Here is a 6,252-nt window from a genome sequence, read left to right as displayed (position 1 = left end):
TTTTGAGGTATAAAGCATTTAATTTTCTCTGGAAGTTTTTATATCTGCTGCATGCTATCCCTCTCTGGTTCAAGGTTTCTTTCCAAACCTCAAAAAATTCCATCACAATTTAAAAAGCATAACAAATAAAAATATGATGAACAATTTTATTCTTCCGATTCTTATCTCTGAAGATTTGCTTGTCATCTAATTCAATTACATGCAAATTTAACTATTTTCCTGGCAGATTCCTTTCAAAGCATGGGGAAAATTTATCTGGAAGGTCGTAAGTTTCCTGATACAATAGACAACATTACTTTCTTGTGCACTTTTTCACTGAAATCCGCATGATGCTTTGACTCAGCTTCCCTGCCTTGTTGGGCTTTCCTCATGCATCACAACCTTGAGGCGAGGACAGTCAAGGAGATCCCTATGAGCAGGCAGCAAAACTGAAATATAAATGATCAGCTTCTGCCATTCCCCTCCTTTCAGATTAATCTCTTCCCAGGGAATTACTATAAGCAGGAAAATTACCTATGAAAACAAAACTAACCCTCACTAAGATTTTACCTGGTAAGCAGTTAAGCTATTAACCCCACCAGGAAGTGCTTCAAAGTCCAGAGAAAGAAATGAGCTGAAATTCACATCTATGACAACATTCCTAGAAATTTTGTTGGCAGGACCTTGCCCTACAACCCTTCAAACTCTTATGATAAATATCTGATTTCTATAGCCAAGAACAGGTTTATCTTTTTAGAGGGAATATAACACCAAAAACTGTCTTTTTGAGTCATGTTTCCTAACCACCAAATGAACTGAAAACAAAAACTTGGCCCTGATGTTTAAAACTCAGCTCCATTAAAATGCCTTTTGGGAGAAATTCAATTTACCTTCTGCCATTGTGCTGAATTTTTCTCTTTCCCCTCATATTTGGTAACAATTTGACTGAATTTCTATCTTCATTTGAATATCTCACCTTGATTTCTAGGACTCTTTACTCAATCCTATTGTCTGGGACCCTCTACTCAATCTTACTTATTGTCTGTTTCTCAGATGCAATAATATGGAATAACTTTTTTGAGGTGGTTGATGATCTCCACTTGTTTCCTCAAGGATTGTATTTGTGTCTTCAGGCCAAACGTAACTTCAAAAACACCGATTTCCAGTTTGCCCACAAAAATAGTTTTTCTATGTGCCTACTTGGTATCTCCACTTGAATGGCTGCTTATGTTACCCCTCAAAATATTCACTGTCTCCACATTTTCTTCTTTCATTGTCTCTTGAATTCAATTCTGTCAGGCATTGTTCCCATCATATCAATAAAATAATTCTCATAAAGATCATCAACCACCTTTACATTTCCAAAGTCAGTGGTCAACTCTCAGGGTTTATTTCTTTTGTCTTAAGCTGCACATGACACAGCTGATCATTCATCCATTCTTGAAAGACTTTTGGCCACGCTCTCTCATGGTTTTTTTCCTTAATTCATGCCTTTTAGTTTCCTTCATGAGTTTTTCCTCATATCTGTCTCCTCTAAGTATTAATGTTCAAAAGCCTCCCCTCTTCTTTAACCATTCTCTCTCTGAAGATGATTTCATTCAGTTTTATGTCTATAATGCATTTTATATACCAGTAACTCCCAACTTCACATAGAACTCTATCTTGAACTCCTATCTCCAACAATATTAGCCCTCTTTATAGCTAATAGACACCTCTAAATTTACTTGTCCAAAACTGAGCTTCCAACTTTTTAACCCACCCACAACTTCTCCCAAATCTGCTTCTCTAGTGATATTTATGTACCTCAGTAAGTAGACACTTCAACATGACTCCAAATCAATACCTCTGGAGTTGGTCCAGCTACCTCACCCTCAGTGTATCTCTGGCTTTTTACCAGACCATTTTGCTACTTTGTAAGCTTGTTCCTATCTCAGCAGCAGGAGTAAAGGGCCCTTGGAAATGAGCTGTGTTGGACTTTTAAAAGTTCAAAAAATAAATCAAAGCCTAGTCTGTAATTTTAAAGTTCCAGAACTAGCCATAAGTCAATTTTCTCACCTCTCTCATCCACACGTGCACACACTCACACCAAGTGTTTAACCTAGGTCATAGCCACCTTACATAAAACTTCAATAGTGTCCTACATTGCCTGGGACACTCTGTACAGCTCTTTCTGCTGCCAGAAATGTTATAGTCAATACTGATACTCAGACTATAAAGTAAAAACTGTCTCCATCTTTCTTAATCTTTTTTCTTTGTCTTTTTAAAAAATAATAGTTATGTCCATAGGTCAATAGCATCCATAAGTAATTATATCTGCACTTCTTTTGGCTTATGGAGCTATAAGTTGATAAATGGTGTCATCTGTGAGGTCAACAGTGTTTTCTTTCTGACATTAGTTTTATGTCTTCAATTTTTTATAGAAAGAAACATTCTCTGCTATGGGTTAGCCAAGCTCTAATTTTATCTGCCATCAATTTAAAAAAAAAATCACTAATGAACCCAGAATATACAGTTTTAATAAACTGCCAGATAAGAAGTGACTTTTATCACGCTTTTTATTTTAAGATGTGCATTTAATATTCTATTTCATCACTGTAGGAGCGAAATAATCTTACCAAGTGCCCACGCTGTATGATAAGGAAAAATTCTGGTAAGCATTTACCTCTTTTCAGTAATCTACATTCCTGCAAAGTGTCACAATGGCAAGAGTCTACCCTCTCAATGAGACAAAAAGCAACACTCGGTGGGCAGCAATTCCATTTTTAGAATCACCATAGGTGTCATAGCTTATTACCTTTCACACAATGAAGCACTTGCCAGGGATGGTTACTGCTGGAGAAGATTCAGAGGTGTAACCCAAGCCCTTTCTCTGCCTTCAAGAATGACTGCACATAAACTATTCCCTGCAGATGAGAACATTCTCTATTTTAAATGTTTCCAGAGAACAGACAGGTCTACATTTCCTCAGGACAATAAGGGACGATGAATTCACGGTTTATCTTTATTGAGAAGGGATAAAAACCTAAATAAATTTAACTATAAGATACTGTAAGATTTTTATGATGAGAAGTGACTTATCCTCATAAAAATCTAAGTTCATTCTGGCCCCAAACAATAGCTAGAATTAAAGATGTTGAGATTAGGCTTCTTACACCTAGAACAATAAGTGGGTAAATCCAAATATACTGTTGTAGTAGAGCCACACCTATCATGACATACACTTTATTTGGCTTGGTTGAGTATAGAAATAAGAAAATGCAGTAATGATGGAGATACATAACCATTTTTTTTCTGTGTTTTTAAGACAGTATTTATTCCTGGAATCTTTTCCTTTTGACTTGGAGGCTGAATTATAAGCCCATTCATTAATTCCAAACCATTTCTTGTACAAAACTAAGGTGAGACTGGGGTCCATCTGGTACTAACTTATTTAAAATTTGTGGACTAAGAACATTAGTTGATGTTATATAAAAGGCCACTTTACTTTCTCCCCATGCTCTCCTGTACAAAATTTTGTTCACAGGCATGCAGGCTATTTCTGAGGCTTTTCCAAAATTCAGATGAAGGCAGTACTTATTGATATAATACTTGAGTGTTCTTAATTAGCTACTAATTACCTCTGTGCTGGTATGAAATGTCCCCATTCTATCTCAGCATATTCCAATTCAAAATATGCAATCATCTAAGCATCTCTTCAAACTGCTTTGGTTTCTTTCTTCTTGGTGTTGATCAGTTTACTGTTTCACTAAAAGGAGGATGAATGGAATTTTGTACAAGCTGTTATTGAATGGATGACAGCCCTGGCATATTTTGGTAAGTTTGCAAATGAATATAAAACTATTGGGGCTCAACAAGAGAGCAATGGCTTCTGCTAGCACTTCTGTCTGGGAGGGGATTGCCCCCCAGCCCTCGCCCTGAGGCTGAAGGGTTCAGTTCTCCTTCAATGTCTCTGATGCCTTTCGGGCTGCTGTCTCAGCACTGGAGCTCAGAACAAGTTCATCGGCGAGAGCACCTAAAGGCCTTTGATGATGAAGTCATTGCTGTTTTGGACAACTTATTTAGACATCGAAATTCTCGAGTCAGAGGATGGTTCTTGTTGAACTGTGTTACCTTCCTGCTTTTTTCTTACTGTCATATATCTACTTTTGTTATGGCTGGGTAGCAAACACATGAAGAACAGACCTGCTTTTTCCCTCAAGAGTATCCTAACCTTGTATAATCTCAGAATCACACTTCTGTCTACATATATGCTGGCAGAGTTTATTCCCTTCATTGGAGAAGGAGGCTACATATTAAAGTGTCAGGATCTTGACAGTGCAAGGAAAGCTGACATCCGGGTAACCAAAGTGTTATGGTGGTATGTCTTCTCCAAATTAATAGAGTTCCTGGACACAATTTTCTTTGTTTTGCAGGAGGAAAAAACCAATCAGATTATTTTTCTTCATCTATACAATTATGTCTCTATGTTTAGCATGTGGTGGTGAGTTTTGAACTGGGTACCTTATGGGAAAAGTTTTTTTGGACCCACTCCAAACAGTTTTATCCGCATTCTTCTGTACTCCTACTATGGACCGTCTGTGTTTCCACTGATACACAAGTAATCTTTAGTGGAAGAAATATCTCACATAGTTTCAACTAGTGCAGTTTGTGCTCACCATCACCCACATCATGAGTGCTGTCATGAAACCATGTGACTTCCCTTTCTGGTGTCTCATCTTTCAGTCTTCTTACATGCTAACATTAGTCATCTGTTCTTAAATTTTTATTTCCAGACATATTGAAAAATGTCAATGAAGAAAGAGTTGGAAGAGTCAACAACAGGAAAATAAGTTAAGAATGTTTTTTCTAGAGCCTACTTCAGTTCAGCTAATGGAGTAATAAACAAGAAAGCACAATAAGCATTGAGTAACAGACAAATCATATAATAGTGCAACAGATTCACTTGTTTTAAAACAAGGACTGAATTGAAAGTTATATATGTTTTAGCATTAAATTTCTTTTGAGTCTATAAATCATTTATATCCAGAATGTATAACCGCTTTGCTATTAGGCTTATCTGTTAACCAAATGCTTCTATCAGCATCAAGGTGAGACTGAATTCTGTAGACCTCAGAACTGGTGCAGTTTCTCTCTCCTTCCTCCTCAGAAACTGTCCTTATAATGCCTTATACACGTGCAAGCCAGGAAACATGAGTATTGTTTTTCACTGCAAACCATCAAATGAAAAGTTAAGAGTTTTGTTCACATTTTAAAATAAATATATAAATAATAAAACTATTGGAAGTTAATTATGTTTCCCATTTTAGGATAGAGAATAGAACCTGACACATAATCAATATTTAATGAGTATTTACTAACTAAATAAATGAGTAAATGCACAATCATTGTAGAATTTATCTTTTATCCTTAAATATTAGGGTTTTTTTTTTTCTAGTGGACTAGCTAATTAACTGTTTTAGCTGCCATTTAGAAAGAGACTGACAGTGAATGAGAGAGATAGACTCTTTGATTGCACATTAAGTAATTGAAATTGTTTCATGTAGTTCTCTGCAAAGTTTAAGTTGGCTACATTTGCAGAATTTGAATGTAAGGAAATAGTCAATGATTTCAATGGACTTATCTAATTATTTTAAGATGTTAGCTGCACAGCAGCTTTCAATATTTTAAAAGAGAGGAATGTGAGATATCATAGGTTAGCCATGAGTAAGTAATGACTAAAACACCTAAAATATTTTCACTGGAAAGAAAGTTCTGGCAATGTTAATCATGTTAATTCCTTGTTTTGTTTCTTCTTTCTAGTACTGAGCTCTATGCTTATGTCTTGATTAATAGAGACTGAAAATAGAGAAATTAGTTCCCCTCAGTCTAACCCTGCCTACCTCTGCAAACTTGTTTCCTATTACTATTTTTGTTTTTTCACACGAGCCACACAAACTTCCTTATGCACCCACCAGGCACAAACATCACTTCCGAAGGAAACTATCCTGCCTTTCAGACTAACAGATCTGTTATCAGAGACTCTCCTAGCACAGGGTGTGTCTACTTCAAAGCATTCTCTAAGATGTTCTTTTACTTTTTATATTTGTGTGGTTATTGGGTTCTTTGCTCCCCCGACTAGGCCACAATCTTTATGAGAGAAGGACCAGTTTTATGTTTCTCATCATTTCTTTCCTGCTACTGCAGTACAGAGCCTGGCCCATCAAAGACACTTGATAAATATTTACTGATTGAATAAATGAATGAAGAAACTAACATTCGAAAAAGAGATCTTCT

At 36.2% G+C, this 6,252-nt stretch overlaps 1 pseudogene; it reads left to right on the top strand.

The window, feature by feature from the left end:
* The first annotated feature begins 3,922 nt into the window (after nt 1-3,922).
* On the top strand, nt 3,923-4,877 carry LOC102898707 (annotated as a pseudogene).
* Nucleotides 4,878-6,252: the final 1,375 nt, after the last annotated feature.

The sequence above is a fragment of the Pteropus alecto genome, unplaced genomic scaffold, assembly GCF_000325575.1.
Source record: "Pteropus alecto unplaced genomic scaffold, ASM32557v1 scaffold548, whole genome shotgun sequence".
Classification (NCBI taxonomy): domain Eukaryota; kingdom Metazoa; phylum Chordata; class Mammalia; order Chiroptera; family Pteropodidae; genus Pteropus; species Pteropus alecto.
Note: the sequence above shows the minus strand (reverse complement) of the source record. Positions and strands in the feature narration are given on the sequence as shown.